The sequence below is a fragment of the Elephas maximus genome, chromosome 13, assembly GCF_024166365.1.
Source record: "Elephas maximus indicus isolate mEleMax1 chromosome 13, mEleMax1 primary haplotype, whole genome shotgun sequence".
NCBI lineage: Eukaryota > Metazoa > Chordata > Mammalia > Proboscidea > Elephantidae > Elephas > Elephas maximus.
The window spans coordinates 45129115-45146810 of record NC_064831.1 but is presented as its reverse complement, the minus strand read 5'-3'; the positions used below and the strand labels follow the sequence as shown (position 1 = coordinate 45146810).

Sequence of the window (17696 nt, the reverse complement as noted above, 5' to 3'; positions counted from 1 at the left end):
AAGATCTACTCGTGATATAAAAAGGAATGGTCAGGGCATTCCTGTAAAGTCGGTCAAGGATGCCACATGTTGTGTTGGAAAGTGCTTGTGATCTGGAGTCAGATAAGCTTGATTATGCCACTCAAATATTCGTTATGCCACTAATGGTTCTGTAGTTCTAGCGAATTTACTATATTCTTAAGCCTTAGCTTTCTCATTTGTAAATAGGGAGAATAAAACTAACCTCTTGGTAGATACACATCTATTAACATATTATCCATGGTCATATAACTTTTTCTCACAAGTAGGAGCACATGCTCTACATTGCCCTTTACCTTTTCACCCAAAAATATATCATGGAGGGTATTACTTTCAGTATATGTAAAGCTGCCTCATTCATTATATGGCTTGGAATACCACAGCACTAACTACAAAGTAAATGTTCAATAAATACTTTTCTGAAAATGAATCACTGAGCTGTTCACAAATATTTAGACACTTAAAATAATGCAGGGCCTTAATTCCATGATATGAATGAATATCCAATAATTTATTTAATCATATTTAGGCTGTTCTGTCAGTATTACAATCTACAATGAATAATTAATTTTAATATTTATAAGTTGACCTACAGGATAATTCCTAGAAGTGATATTTCTTATCAGTTTAAATTTTGTTCCATAGAGAGTGTAACAATTTACACTCACATATTCAATGTATAAGAATAACAAGAATATTATTTTCCTAGAAAGAATGGTTATTGTTCAAAGCCAAAAACAAATGGTTTTAAGAGACTTCCAGTTTCTAAGTTCAGAGAATCACCAGGATTTGCGCCAGAACCTCCCAACAGGCTCTGTTGAGAAGAGCCAGTTCACCAAAAGGAGCCACCTTCCATGCCCCAACCAGTTGATAACAAGAAGATTGGAAGGTAGAAAGTTGTCACTTTGGGTAAGTAAAGGGGCTATTATTCCCTCTCTTCTCTGCTCCATGGGAGAGGGGTAAAGAGTAAAGGGAATGTTTCCTTTTCCTGCAGAGTAAGGAGAAAAACTCTGAGAGAAATAGTTTTAAACTATGAAAATGCTAGCAAGATGGGAATTTCAGTACTGGATTGGTTGCCTACTTAGCGGACAATATGACAATAGCAAGGCCAAGTGGGGGCCAGCCAGCCAGAGAGTATGTCAGCACCAGCTCCTTTAATTCATGGTTCCTGAGAGGTATAGAAGACGGCTTATGATTGGCCTTTGATGCACCAGAGTTGGCGACAAGAAAGGGTAGATGTGACTGGAGGCTACAGTCTTATCAGGGATCATCGTGGCTGGACATGTGCCCAGAGGAATGTGGCAGATGGTAGTACCAGATGATGCTCAGCAGGAAGAAGTGGCCAACTCTTGTGTCTTGGAAAAGTCAATTAATGCTTAGGGGAACTATTTGGAAATGAGCCTCACACCAGCAGGTTCCATGGAGCTTCTCCTTTCCCAAAGACAATGAGCTAGAACAGCCCTACTGCTCTAGCAAGGACTTCTAGTATAGCATTTAATAAGAGTGGTAATAAAGGGCATCGTTGTGTGATTTCCACTCTAAAGGGGAATGCCTTCAGTCTCTCTCCATTGAAAATAATGTTGGCTGTTGGTTTTTTATGTATGCCTTTAATTATGTTGAGGATTTTCCCTTATATTCCTATTTTACTGAGAGTTTTTATCAGGAATCAGTGTTGGACTTTATTGAATAAAATGCCTTTCTGCATCGATTGAGATAATCCTGTGATTCTTTTATTTATGTGGTGGACTATGTTGATTGATTTTCTAACATTAAACTATCTAACATTGAACATAAACGCAAGGATAGTTCAATGTTAGAAAATCAATCAACATAGTCCACCACATAAATAAAAGAATCACAGGACCTGGTATGAATTCCACTTGGTTGTGGTGTATTATTTTTTGATATGTTGTTGAATTTTATTAGCTAGAATTTTGTTGAGAATTTTTGCATCTACGTTCATGAGAGATATTGGTCTGTAATTTTCTTTTTTTGTGTGGTGTCTCTGCCTGGTTTTGGTATCAGCATTATGTTGGGTTAACAGAATGAATATGGGAGTATCCCTCCTTTTCCTATCCTCTGAAATAGTTTGAGTAGTACTGGTATGAGCTCTTTGAGTATTTGGTAAAATTCTCCAGTGAGGCTGTCCAGGGCAAGCCTTTTTTTTTGTTGGGAGTTTTTTTTTTTTTTTTTTTTTTTAAATTACCTCTTCAATCTCTTATTAGTTTGGGTAGGTAGTGTGTTTCTAGAAATTCATTCATTTCTTCTAGGTTTTCAAATTTGTTTGAGTATAATTTTTTATAATATTCTGTTATGACCTTTTTTATTTCAGTTGGTTCTGTTGTTATGTCCCCTATCTCATTCAGGTTATTTGCATCTTCTTCTTTTCTTTTGTCAGTTTGTGAATTTTCCTGATCCGTCAGGTTGTCTAATTGTCTCTGTTGTTATAGTAAGGATCTCAGCCTTCTTAGTGCCTGGGTTAAGACTTCTGTGGCAGACCTTATATGAATTACTATATGTAGTAATATAACAACGGCTAGTTTCTGCCCAGAGTAAACATCACGATTAAACATATTTGTAAATTAGTGAATGTTTTTCATCAAAGCATTTCTTCATCTGTTTCTAATGACCAAGTTAACTTGAAGGCCCTAATTATGTTGTTACAGAATTTGAGATTTATATGGTAGAATATATAAAATCCCATTAGAAAAATACGTGAGTTTGTTTACTACTCTTAGTTATGGTAGAAGAATTTTATGCTGCTTTAAAACATTTAACAGCTAAAGAAATGAACCTAAATCCTTTTAAAAGGTACTTTTTTTTAATACATAGAATTTGTCTTCTTTCTTTCTGTAGTTTTCCACTTGTATATCCTAAATGTGTGTGTCTTTTGAAGAGATACAGAAGCTGCATTGGGGGAAAAACTTTAAAAATCATACTTACATACTAACAGCGCTTCAACATTTTTTGAAACCTCCTGGGTGGAAACCTTTACTAGACTCTCAAAGTATACATTTCCTTTTCTAGCACAAAATGTGAAATGTGCTGCTCAATCAAGTTAAACATAGTCTTGAAAATGACTGCTTAATGGGGCCAAAAACCAAACCCATTGCTGTCGAATCAATTCTGACTCATAGCGACCCTATAGGACAGAGTAGAACTGCCCCGTAGAGTTTTCAAGGAGTGACTGGCTTAATGGGGCACATACCCTAAAAAAAGTAGAATTAGGGACTAAATAGTTTCCTGAGAATTATGGGTAGAAGAAACTAGTTAAAATGACTTTATCATTATTGCTATTCCTGCTTAATAATTGTGCTTTTTATAATGGTCACTTTAGAGCTTCAGGTTGATGCTTTCATGGCTCTTTGTTTATAGCATTCTAGGGGCACATACATTACTCCTGGTATTATAGTTAATTATGCATGTTTTTTCTCCCTAACTACATTTCATAATGCCAGGAAGCTTATCCATACTGCTTACCTTTAATTCATATGGTAAACTCACAATATTCTTTTGATAAATATAAACAGCCAACTCTGGAGCCCTGGTGGCACAGTGGTTAAGAGCTTGGCTGCTAACCAAAAGATCGGCAGTTCTACCGTGTCCTATACGGTCTCTATGAGTTGGAATCCATTCAACGGCAATGGATTTAAGTATCCAATTAGATATTTGTTGATAGATTAAATATGCAGGCATTCCTTACTTTGCACAGTCTTGATATGCCCGGATTTCAGTTCCCACAATTTGGTTAAATACCATTAGTCCTCCAACAACATGGCTCAAATTTCAGTTACCATGATTTTTTATTAACAGTGATTAATTGGATAAAAAGCAAGCTTTGATGCTAGTTCTTTAGTCCACAAATCACTATGTAAATAACAGATTTACATCATGATCAGTGACCAGTCACCTCTTTCAAAACCTGTCGTGATTGGTCACTGCACATCTGTTACTCTGTTCCTGCAGACGACAAAGTATGTCCTTGTGTTGCTGCTTTGTTTCCCAGTGACAATATTTTAAAAACAAACGTGGATAATCAAAAGAAAGAATTAGCCAACAAAGATGAAACTGCAGCAAAGAAATGAAAACTGATGTAATGCCAGAGTGGAATTGTCATAGAACATTATGGAGTTAAAGCAGAAATAACTGACCCTGTGGATGTTGGTCCTGCCACCATTGGAGAGACCCTAGATAAGCAGCCAAGGAACTTAGTGAAGGCAAACTTATCTGCATAAATGAGGATAAAGGTGTCCTAGTGGAAGTAATATGGGCAAAAAACACATTAAAGGAACTCTCATTTGTTATAACATTGCAAGCAGAAAGGATAAAATGTTGGTAGATGATCCAAACTTAGAAAGGAATATGCCAACCCATCAAGGCATAGAAAAGATGCCTGCTATGTAGTTATTTGATGAGAAGAAGGTAAACATTTTTCAGACTACTCTTGATTAAACCCATTGCCTTCAAGTCGATTCCAACTCACAGTGACCCTATAGGGCAGAGTGGAATTGCCCCATAGAGTTTCCAAGGAGCGCCTCGTGGATTAGAACTGACCTTTTGGTTAGCAGCCGAGCTCTTAACCCCTATGCCACCGTCCTTGATTAGGTTTTTACAGAGAAAGAAAACACTTTCATTCTTAATATTTCTAATGTTTTAATTTACGATGTGCTAAAAATATTACTTTCACTATTTTTTCATTTCCTTATACATTTATAACTGACGATAAGAGTGTTTGTTTTGACAAAACTTTTAAAAAGCCACTGTAGAAGTGGAATTTTCCTACTGATTATTAAGATTGCTTTTCACAGCTTGTTTGGCCACTTTTATGGTCCCACATGACTGTGCAAAGTGAGGACTGTCTGTACATGTATTTCAGTTCTTCATCAGATACTGAAGCTGTGGGAGCTATGTTAGTCACAGGTGAGTTACATGTCTGCTGTACTGGGCAGTCCTTTTTACCTCCCATGTCATACACTCTGGAGGGTCTTGTTCACCACAGCCTCAAATCTGATTGACCAGCATTTGCACATGGTGAAATCTGCCAATTGCCCATCCCAAAATAAAAACAGAATTGAACAAAAAGCATTTTGAAGTTGAAAGCATATACTAACCGGGCAGTTAGTAAGCAAAATACAAGAGATTTCCATTTCTTATGAAATTGAGTATAAAAGTAATCTAATACACTATTCTTTAGTCATTTAACACTCTGCCTGTTATGGAACCCTGGTGGCACAGTGGTTCAGCATTCAGCTGCTAACTAAAAGGTCAGCAATTTGAATCCACCAGCCGCTCTTCGGAAACCCTACGTGGGCAGTTCTGCTCTGTTCTATAGTGTCGCCATGAGTTGAAATCGACTCGAAAGCAATTTTTTTTTTTTTAATGCTTGTTATATAACCTTGCCTATTCTGAATCCATAGGAATTAGACTCTATATGTCTCAAATCAACATCTGGGCCTTTAGAATGTGTCCTTTGTCACCAACATTATTGGTCACAAATACCAAACTCTCCGCTCTGGGAATGAGTAGTGCTCCTGTGAGTAAACCGTGGCAGAAGGGCAGGAAGCTAAAAGACCTGGTTGTCTGCTTTGCTCGAAGTCCTTTTCAGATCAGTTTTTGAGGATAAAAGGTCCTATCAGATTATGATATAGCATGATATAAGCACTCCAATAGAGTGAGTCTATCAGCCACTATAATTTTAATACATTTTATTAGAGACTAACCCATTGTGTCAAGCCCTGGTGGTACAGTGGTTAAGAGCTCAGGCTGCTAACCAGAAGGTCAGCAGTTTGAATCTACCAGCTGCTCCTTGGAAACCCTATGGGACAGTCCTACTCTGTGGTATGGGTTGCTATGAGTCAGAATTGACTGGATGGCAACACGTTTGGTTTTGGTGTTAGAGAACGGTCTTATAAATTTAGTGATATTTATGCATATAGTTTTTTCAAAGTGATTATTACCCCTAAATCTCCAACCAGCATCCTTTAAAGTATTAGATGAAAAATATCACAGCTTCTCAAATGACCCCTACAGGTTATCTAAACTGCTTAAGCCTCTGACAAAGGCTTTTCTGTCTTTCTCCGTGGACTTCGGCTGGGGCCTGAGTATCAGAGGTTACCTGCTCTACTGCTTCTCCCATTTTCAGGTCCAGGACTCCAGGTGAGAGTGACCTAACTCATCTGGTTCTCTAAGTTTTTCCCATCGTCAAGATGAGTAAACCCGGAAGTGGCTTCTCTTAAGCCCCTTTCCCTCCTCTTGTTTTCCTCTTGGGTTTACTTCCTATTCTTTCCTCATTATCTCTTTTTTTATAATTTTTATTGTGCTTTAAGTGAAAGTTTACAAATCAAGTCAGTCTCTCACATAAAAACTTATATACACCTTGCTACATACTCCCAATTACTCTCCCCCTAATGAGACAGCCCGCTCTCTCCCTCTACTCTCTCTTTTCGTGTCCATTTCACCAGCTTCTAACCCCTTCCACCCTCTCAACTCCTCTCCAGGCAGGAAATGCCAACATAGTCTCAAGTGTCCACCTGATCCAAGAAGCTCACTCCTCACCACCATCCCTCTCCAACCCATTGTCCAGTCCAATCCATGTCCGAAGAGTTGGCTTCGGGAATGTTTCCCGTCCTGGGGCAACAGAAGTTCTGGGGGCTGTGACCACTGGGATTCTTCTAGTCTCAGTCAGACCATTAAGTCTGGTCTTTTTATGAGAATTTGGGGTCTGTATCCCACTGCTCTCCTGCTCTCTCAGGGGTTCTCTGTTGTGTTCCCTGTCAGGGCAGTCATTGGTTGTAGCCGGGCACCATCTAGCTCTTCTGGTCTCAGGCTGATGTAGTCTCTGGTTCATGTGGCCCTTTCGGTCTCTGGGGCTCGTAGTTACCTTGTGTTCTTGGTGTTCTTCATTCTCCTTTGATCCAGGTGGGTTGAGACCAATTGATGCATCTTAGATGGCTGCTTGCTAGAGTTTAAGACCCCGGATGCCACTCTTCAAAGTGGGATGCAGAATGTTTTCTTAATAGATTTTGTTATGCCAATTGACTTAGATGTCCCCTGAAATCATGGTCCCCAAACCCTGCCCCTGCTACGCTGGCCTTCGAAGCATTCAGTTTATTCAGGAAGCTTCTTTGCTTTTGGTTTAGTCCAGTTGTGCTGACCTCCCCTGTATTGCATGCTGTCTTTCCCTTCATCTAAAGTAGTTCTTATCTACCAACTAATTAGTGAATACTCCCTCCCCCCCCAGCCTCCCTCCTCTCATAGCCAAAAAAGAATATTTTCTTCTCGGTTTAAACTATTTCTCAAGTTCTTATAATAGTGGTCTTATACAATATTTGTCCTTTTGGAACTGACTAATTTCACTCAGCATAATGCCTTCCAGGTTCCTCCATGTTATGAAATGTTTCACAGATTCGTCACTGTTCTTTATCGATGCGTAGTATTCCATTGTGTGAATATACCATAATTTATTTATCCATTCGTCCATTGATAGGCACCTTGGTTGCTTCCATCTTTTTGCTATTGTAAACAGTGCTGCAATAAACATCGGTGTGTATATATCTGTTCGTGTAAAGGCTCTTATTTCTCTAGGATATATTCTGAGGAGTGGGATTGCTGGATGGTATGGTAGTTCTATTTCTAGCTTTTTAAGGAAGCACCAAGTTGATTTCCAAAGTGGTTGTACCATTTGACATTCCCACCAGCAGTGTATAAGTGTTCCAATCTCTCCGCAGCCTCTCCAACATTTATTATTTTGTGTTTGCTCATTATCTCATATTCAGTATATATTTGAAGGAATTCATGGCAATAATTAACAACAATGGCTACATTTTTTTAAGCACTCACCATATCTTGAAGCAAATAACTCCTGCTTTCTACGTTTGTTTGCCAACTGTGCCCTTCTCCAACGAGGTATTTTCATAAGAGGTGCTATGCCAATTTTTTTTACACACTGCTTTTATAAAAAAAATTAGCATAGCATGCTGATGAAAATATCTCACAAGGGGAGGGCACAGTTGGCAAACAACTGTAGAAGGCACACATTATTTATGTAAAAATACGGTATGTGTTTAAGTCATCTGCTAAATGCTTTAAGTATAAGATCTTGTTGTGCCATCAGATAAATGTATGATGTACATTTTACAGATGGAGAAATGGATCTAGACGTTAGTTACCTGTCAAAGCCAAAAAATGGCAGAGCTGAGATTTAACCTCAGATCTCTTACTTAAAATTTGCTATGCTATCCTCATTGAGTAGCTCTCTTCTGCCTTTTTCCCCTCCCCGTTTTTTTCAGGTAGTCCCCAGTTTATGATGGGATTCCATTCTGAGGGCTCCGACGTAAGTTGAACACCTTTTTTTTTATTGGTTTGTTTTCATTGTTATTGCCTTCTATTATCAGTATCTTTATAAATCTGATCTTTGACATCTGAGAATAACATCAGCAAATCATGTGCTGCGACACTGTATGTAGTCCATATTACTAATAAGACACAGACACACATACAAAACCAACCTAGACAGTTGTAAGTGTGGTTCATGGTAACTAGAATACATTGTATGTCGGGAACTGCCTGTACATCAAAGAGGAAAAAGCAAATCCTCCCTTGGCCTTTTTTTTAACGGCATTTAAAATCTTCCTGAACTAAAAGCCACAAGAAAGTATGAGAAACCAAAGAAAAAAACATATTACATAGACTGATCAGATCTATAAATCTGAAGATTATGTTTTCTTTTTTGATGTGATAATATTTAGCTTGCATTTGCAATTTTATGGAAACCCTGGTGGTGTAGTGGTTAAGTGCTACAGCTGCTAACCAAAGGGTCGGCAGTTCAAATCCGCCCAGAGCTCTTTGGAAACTCAATGGGGCAGTTCTACTTTTTCCTATAGGGTCGCCATGAGTCAGAATCGACTTGACGGCACTGGGTTTAGTTTGGTTTGCAATTTTATATTAAACACCACCATATTTTATATTAAACTGGATAGTAGTTATTCCAATATAATACTTAAATTAGTTTTGTCTCCTGGGATGCTATGTTTCATAGCCTTCTGTGATTTATCCTTAAACTTACTACTGATTGAAACAACTTATATTTGCTACTTTGTATCAATGAGACTCCATGGTTATGGCATCCAGAAATGTGTTGAGAAATTGACATATTAATAACACTTGGGATAACTGTCAAATCTGTGAAGCAAATCACTTAAGCTGTTGTCTTAAGTGCCTTCAGATCAGTTCCAACTTATATAGTGACCCTATTGAACAGAGTAGAACTGCCCCCAGAAGGTTTCCAAGGAGTGGCGGATGGATCTGAACTACTGACCTTTTGGTTAGCGGCCGTAACTCTTAACTACTGCTCAATCACTTAAGCTAGTGGGTATCTTTTTAGAATTGTTTGTAAAGCTTAGTTAACTTGAACTATTTTAGGAGTGAGAAATCTAAATAATTTTGTAGAAATAAAGAACGTTAGAGGGAGCCTTGGAGACCATGTGGTCCAATCTGTTTCAGAGAGAAGGAAATGTTGAGGTTTAGTGTCTTGAAACAGCTCCCACAGTTGAGCAGGTCTCATTTTCAGTTCAGGGCTCTTTTCACTGACAAACTACCTTGCCTCTTAAAAGGTTTTTTTGGAATCCACATGATAGAACAGACTGCCAAAGAATAATAGAATTTGGGAAGTAGGTAGGATGTGGCTTTGACCTAATTAGAAGTTGCAAAAAACAAAACCCTGCTTCCAGCCCTGACTATTGTTGCTGTGTGCTATCAAGTTGATTTCAACTCATGGTGACCCTCTATGACAGAGAAGAACTGCCCCATCGGGTTTCCTAGGCTGTAATCTTTAGAGGAGCAGATCACCAGATCTTTTCTTCCACAGATCAGCTGATGGGTTTGAACTGCTGACCTTTTGATTAGCAGCTGAGTCCTTAATCATTGTGCCACTAGGTCTCCTCAAACCTGACTAGTGCCTAAGAATTATTTCTAATGTAGCCAGTTGTTATCTATTCTCACCTGAGCATCTGCACCTTTCTTCCCAAACCTATTCCTATACCACGATTCCCAGCAAATACTACTACCTAGGGGAGAGAGGGATGAGAATGGTTACCTCCTTATGGGTGTGTGTATTCCCACCAGGTAAATCATTACAAGCAGGAAGAGACAGGGAATGATACACTCTGAAGCTCTCACTCCTAAAAATGCAGCTTTTGTTTTTGATAGTCAGGGAAGTTGAGCTACTTAAGATGAGTGAGGTCAGGCTAGGGGCTATGCATCACTATATCCAGAGCTTCACACTGATTGTTGGATCTGTCAGGATCTATCAGTAATCAAAAAGAGTTGAGCAGTGGCTAAAGGTAAGCTAGACTCCTTATGTGTTGAAAAACCTGTATCTGAATAGATCTTCTCACTTGAGGATGAGTAAATATATAAAAAGGAGCCCTGGTGGTACAATGGTTAATCATTTGGATGCTAAACAAAAGGAGGTTTGAGCCCACCCAGCGCTATGTGGAAAGACCTGGTGATCTGTTCCCATAAAGATTACAGCCTAGGAAATCCAAGGGGCAGTTATATTCTGTCCTATAGCGTCGCTGTGGGACAGATTAGAGTCAATGACATGTCATGGATTGAATTGTGTCCTCCCAAAATGTATGTCAACTTGGCTAGCCCATGATTCCTAGTATTGTGTCATTATCTACCATTTTGTGACCTGATATGATTATCCTATTGTAAATCCCAACCTCTGTGATGTTAATGGAGACCTGGCAGTGCAATGGTTAAGAACAGTGTCTGCTAACCAAAAGGCTGGCAGTTCAAATCCACCAGCTGCTGCTTGGAAACCCTGGGGCAGTTCTACTCTGGCCAATAAGGTCACTATGAGTTGGAACCGACTTAATGGTAACAGGTTTTTTATGATATTAATGAGACAGGAGTCAAGATACAGGATTAGGTTGTATTTTGAGTCAATCTCTTTGAGATATAAAAGAGAAAAGCAAGCAGAGAGTTGGGGAAATCATACCACCAAGCAAGAAGAGTCAGGATCAAGTGCAACATTTGGAACTAGGGCCCCGGCACTGGGAAGCTCCTAGATCAGGGGAATATTGATAACAAGGACCTTCCTCCAGAACAGACAGAAAGAAAAAGCCTTCCAAATTCAGGGCACCAGCTCTAGCCTCCTAAACTGTACAGGAGTAAATCTCTCTATATTAATGCAACCCACTTGTAGTATTTCTCTTATAGCAGCACTAGATAGCTAAATCAGCACACTGAATGACACAGGGAGCATCAAAAGGAGATGTAAGGAATATATAGAGTCACTGTGCCAAAAGAATTGGTCGACATTGAAACATTTAAAGAGGTAGCATATGATAAAGTCTCAATAGTATTAAAGAAAGGAGTCCAAACTATACTGAATGCATTGTCAAAAATCAAGTCTCCAGGAATTGACAGAATACCAATTGAGATGTTTTGACAAACAGATGCAATGCTGAAGGTGCTCACTCATCTATGCTAAGAAATTGGGAAGACAGCTTCCTGCCAAACCAACTGTAAGAGATCTATATTTAACAGGACATGGAAATTATCGAACAATATCATTAATAACACATGCAAGTAAAATTATGTTACAGATCATTCAAAAGTGGTTACAGCAGCACATCAACAGGAAACCTCCAGAAATTCAAGGTGGATTCAGAAGAGGACAAGGAAAGTGGAATATCATTGCTGATGTCTGATGGATCTTGGCTGAAAGCAGGGAATACCGGAAAGATGTTTGCCTGTGTTTTGTTGACTATGCAAAGGCATTCGACTATGTGGATCATAACAAATTATGGAAAAGATTGTGAAGGATGGGAATTCCTGAACACTTAATTTTGCTCATGAGGAACCTCTACATAGAACAAGAGGATGTTGTTCAAACAGAATGGGGATATTGTGTGGTTTGAGGTCAGGAAAGGTGTGTATCGAAGTTGTAACCTATCACCATACTTATTCAGTCTGTATGCTGAGCAAATAGTCCATGAACCTGGACTATGTGAAGAAGAATGCGGCATCAGGATTGGAGGAAGACTCATTAACAACCTACGTTATGCAGAAGACACAACCTTGCTTGATGAAAGTGAAGAGGATTTGGAGCACTTACTGATGAAGATCAAATTCAACCACAGCCTTCAACATGGATTACACCTCAACATAAATACAACAAAAATTCTCACAACTGAACTGATAAGCAACATCATGATAAATGAAGAAAAGATTGAAGTTCTGAAGGATTTCACAATCGATGCCAGTGGAAGCAGCAGTCAAGAAATAAAACAATGTATTGCATTGGGCAAGTCTGCTGCAAAAGACCTCTTTAAAGTGTTAAAAAGCAAAGACATCACCTTGTAGAAAATCCTATAAATTCCACAAGGAAGCTACTGTAACTAATAGGATTCAACAAAGTAGTAGGATTCAAGATCAGCATACAAAAATTAGTTGGACTTCTCTACACCAACAAAGAGAACTTCAAAAAGGAAATCAGGGAGGTGGAGCCAAGATGGCTGACTAGGTAGAAACTACCGCGGATCCCTTTTGCAAAAAAGACTCGAAAAAACAAGTGAATTGATCACGTACATGACAATCCATGAACCCTGACTATCAAACACAGATCTAAAGAGTTGACCTGAGTGACAGGGAAGTGAAAAGCCACACCCGGAAGCAGCGACCGCCTCTGGAACTGGCATCCCACTCCACAGTCTTGAGCCCTCATGGTTCCGTGGTGCCAAGTGGTGGGACTGATTGTGGCTTACTGAGGCGGGGCAGGCACGGGACACAGCCCTAACCCCTAGCCCCCTGGGGTAACCTCAGTAGAGACTTGCCCAGCAAGCAGGCTGCACACTGATGCAGCTAACAAAAGAATGAGCAACCACAGGGAGGCAGCGACTGTTTTTGGAGCCTGGAGCCAGCACCCCAGTCAGAAAACCTTGGCGCTGGGCTTTGGACTGGGCACAGGGGAGCTGAGCACGGCTTCCTGAGACGGCGCAAACACGAGACACAGCCCTAGCCTCCTGAAGTGACCTCGGGGGAAACCCAGCCATCACATGCAGGCAGCGCAATGACGCGGCTGACAGGAGGAGAAGTTACTGGGAGGCAGCGACTGGTTTTGGAGCCTGGAGTGTGGCGTCCCAGCCAGGGAACCTTGGCACTGGGCTTTGGACTGGGAGCAGAGGAGCTGACAATGGCTTCTGAGACAGCACAAGCACAGGAGCAGGCCTGACCCTTGGGGGCAATCTCAACCCAGCCAGCTGCACACAGGCTACACGCCCCTCAGGAATCTCAGATAAAACAGTCATCACCAAGCAAGATAAGTAACTTTGTCTATGTTGCCAACGCTACTCTCTCCTATCTAGCTGATCCCTCCCCTCCCTGCCCCAGGCGGCTTCATTAACATTGGAATTTCCTGGGCCAGGGAGTGAAGTGCTCTGCAGGGTTTTTTTTTTTTTTTCTAACCCATTCTCCTGGCCTGAGAGAAGCAGCAATTAACAACCCAGGAGGGAAAATCCTTCCCTGACTTCCCTAAAATGGAATAAAAATACAGAACCAGCTCCAGCGAAGCATATGAGATCCACAGTCTTTGGCTTTCATCCCTATAGGGAACAAGGTGGCTATTGTAATGCAAGGGCAATTCTGATAGAGATCTGACTGTAATTGTTTTAGCAGAGAGCAGTGGAAAGACAAGTTTTGGAGGTCTGATACCTCTCTACCCATTAAACAGAGCCCTCACTGATTCACAACGGGGAACTGAGGGCTGAAGCTCCACCTAAACTGCCTAGCCACCTGCTAAAGGGGTCTGAGGATAGTGACGCCTACCAATCTTTAGAGGTACAAGCATTGGGTGCCTAAGGTACAGCTGCAGAGCCACCCACCAAAGTGCTCTAGGAATAGAGATGTACCTACCTCACTGGCACATGGGGGAAGGCTGTCAGCATCCTACCCTCCTTGGATTGTGATCCCCTCCCACTACTAGAATCTGGTGCATACAACTATCACCACTACTCCTCTAAGTTAATACGTGACAGCCTACACCACACACGTGGTGACCCAAAATCAGGACACCTGAGCTGATTCTATTCAAGAATAGTGAATGGACCCTTAGGCTTATATATCTGGTAACAGCTTAACCAGCTGGTAATAGGACATAAGTGAGTCAAAGGCTACGACAATCAAGACAGTGCAATCTAGTAGCCCATCTGGGTGTATTGAAAGAAAATAAAACAAGAAGATAAGACTCAGTGAGAAAATATAAAATAAATCATTACAATATCTTATAGATGGCTTGGAGACAGCAGTTGATATCAAATCACATAAAGAAGCAGACCACGATTGCTTCTACAAATCCCCAAATTAAAAAAATCAAAATCTTTCCCAAATGAAGATACAATCCTGGAATTGCCAGATGCAGAATATAAAAAACTAATATACAGAATGCTTCAGGACATCAGGGATGACCTCGGAAATGAAATAAGGCAATCTACAAAAAAAGCCAAGGAACACACTGATAAAGCAGTTGAAGAAATCAAAAAGATTACTCAAGAACATACTGGAAAAATTAATAAGCTGCAAGAATCCAGAGAGAGACAGCATTCAGAAATCCAAAAGATTAACAGTAAAAATACAGAATTAGACAACTCAATAGGAAGTCAGAGGAGCAGACTCAAGGAATTGGAATGCAGAGTGGGGGAGGTGGAGGATAAGGCAATTGACACCAATATATAGTTGAAGAAAAATCAGATAAAAGAATTAAAAAAAAGTGAAGAAAACCGTAAGAATCATGTGGGACTCTATCAAGAAGAATAACTTCCGCGTGATTGGAGTTCCAGAACAGGAAGGGATAAGAGAAAATACAGAGAGAATAGTTGAAGATCGGTTGGCAGAAAACTTCCCTGGCATCATGAAGGATGAAAGGATATCTATCCAAGACGCTCATCGAACCCCATACAAGATTGATCCAAAAAGAAAATCACCAATGCATATTATCATCAAACTTGCCAAAACCAAAGATAAAGAGAAAATTTTAAAAGCAGCCAGGGATAAAAGAAAAGTCACCTACAAAGAAGAATCAATAAGAATAAATTCAGACTACTCGGCAGAAACCGTGCAGGCAAGAAGGCAATGGGATGACATATATAGAGCACTGAAGGAGAAAAACTGCCAGCCAAGAATCAAATATCCAGCAAAACTCTCTCTCAAATATGAAGGTGAAATTAGGGCATTTACAGATAAACACAAGCTTAGAGAATTTGCAAAAACCAAACCAAAGCTACAAGAATTACTAAAGGAAATTGTTTGGTTAGAAGATCAATAATATCAGATATCAACACAACACAAGGTCACAGAATAGAACATCCTGATATCAACTCAAATAGGGAAATCACAAAAACAAATGAAGATTAATTTAAAAAAGAAAAAAAAATGCTCAAAACAGGGAATCATGGAAGTCAATATGTAAAAGATCACAATAATCAAAAAGAGGGACTAAATACAGGAGGCATAGATCTTCCATATGGAGAGGAAAACAAGGTGATATACGATGATACAACTTAGGTTTTTACTTAGAAAAATAGAGGTAAATATTAAGGTAACCACAAAGAGGTCTAACAATCCCATAATTCAAAATAAAAACCAATAAAAACAACAACTCAGCAAACATAAATTCAACTACTATGAAAATGAGGAACACACAATTTACAAAGAAAAACTTCTCAGCACAAAAAACTAAGTGGAAAAATGAAATTGTCAACAAAACACACAAAAAGGCATCAAAATGACAGCACTGAACTCATATTTATCTATAATTACGCTGAATGTAAATGGACTAAATGCATCAATAAAGAGGCAGAGAGTCTCAGGCTGGATAAAGAAACAGGATCCGTCTATATGCTGCCTACAAGAGACACACCTTAGACTTAGAGACACAAACAAGCTAAAACTCAAAGGATGGAAAAAATATATCAAGCAAACAACAATCAAAAAAGAGCAGGAGTAGCAATATTAATTTCTGACAAAATAGACTTTAAAGTTAAATCCACCACAAAGGATAAAGAAGGACACTACATAATGATTAAAGGGACAATTTACCAGGAAGATATAACCCTATTAAATATTTATGCACCCAATGAAAGGGCTGCAAGATACATGAAACTAACTTTAACAGAACTGAAAAGTGAGAGAGACACCTCCACAATTATAGTAGGAGACTTCAACACACCACTTTTGGAGAAGGACAGGACTTCCAGTAAGAAGCTCAATAGAGACATGGAAGATCTAATTGCAATAATCAACCAACTTGACCTCACAGACTTATACAGAACACTCCACCCAACAGCTGCAAAGTATACTTTTTTTTCTAGCGCACATGGAACATTCTCTAGAATAGATCACATATTAGGTCATAAAACAAACCTTTGCAGAATCCAAAACATTGAAATATTACAAAGCATCTTCTCAAACCACAAGGCCATAAAAGTAGAGATCAATAACAGAAAAATCAGGGAAAAGAACTCAAATACTTGGAAATTGAACAATGCCCTGCTCAAAAAACACTAGGTTATAGAAGACATTAAGGAGGGAATAAAGATTTCATAGAATGCAAAGAGAATGAAAACACTTCCTATCAAAACCTCTGGGACACAGTGAAAGCAGTGCTCCGAGGTCAATTTATATCGATAAATGCACACATACATAAAGAAGAAAGAGCCCAAACCAGAGAACTGTCCCTACAACTTGAACAAATAGAAAGCGAGCAACAAAAGAATCCATCATGCACCAGAAGAAAACAAATAATAAAAATTAGAGCTGAACTAAATGAATTAGAGAACAGAAAAACAATTGAAAGAATTAACAAAGCCAAAAGCTGGTTCTTTGAAAAAATTAACAAAATTGATAAACCATTGGCCAGACTGACTAAAGAAATACAGGAAAGGAAACAAATAACCCGAATAAGAAATGAGATGGGCCACATCACAACAGACCCAACTGAAATTAAAAGAATCATATCAGATTATTATGAAAAACTGTACTCTAACAAATTTGAAAACCTAGAAGAAATGGATGAATTCCTAGAAAAACACTACCTACCTAAAATAACACAATCAGAAGTAGAACAACTAAATAGACCCATAACAAAAAAAAAGAGATTGAAAAGGTAATCAAAAAACTCCCAACAAAAAAAAAGCCCTAGCCCGGACGGCTTCACTGCAGAGTTCTACCAAACTTTCAGAGAAGAGTTAACACCACTACTACTAAAGGTATTTCAAAGCATAGAAAAGGATGGAATACTACCTAACTCATTCTATGAAGCCAGCACATTCCTGACACCAAAACCAGGTAAAGACACCACAAAAAAAGAAAATTACAGACCTATATCTCTCATGAACATAGATGCAAAAATCCTCAACAAAATTCTAGCCAAGAGAATTCAACAACATATCAAAAAAATGATCCACCACAACCAAGTGGTTATGCAAGGTTGATTCAATATTAGAAAAACCATTAATGTAATCCGCCATACAAATAAAACAAAAGACAAAAACCACATGATCTTATCAATTGATGCAGAAAAGGCATTTGACAAAGTCCAACACCCATTCATGATAAAAACTCTCAGCAAAATAGGAATTGAAGGAAAATTCCTCAGCATAATAAAGGGCATCTGT

The 17696-nt window shown here is 39.1% G+C and overlaps 1 protein-coding gene across 1 annotated transcript in view; it reads right to left on the bottom strand.

Annotated features, from left to right (window-relative positions):
- The window catches only part of UNC13C (unc-13 homolog C), a 676763-nt gene that overhangs the window by 9378 nt on the left and 649689 nt on the right, over nucleotides 1-17696 (bottom strand). The window lies entirely within an intron of this gene.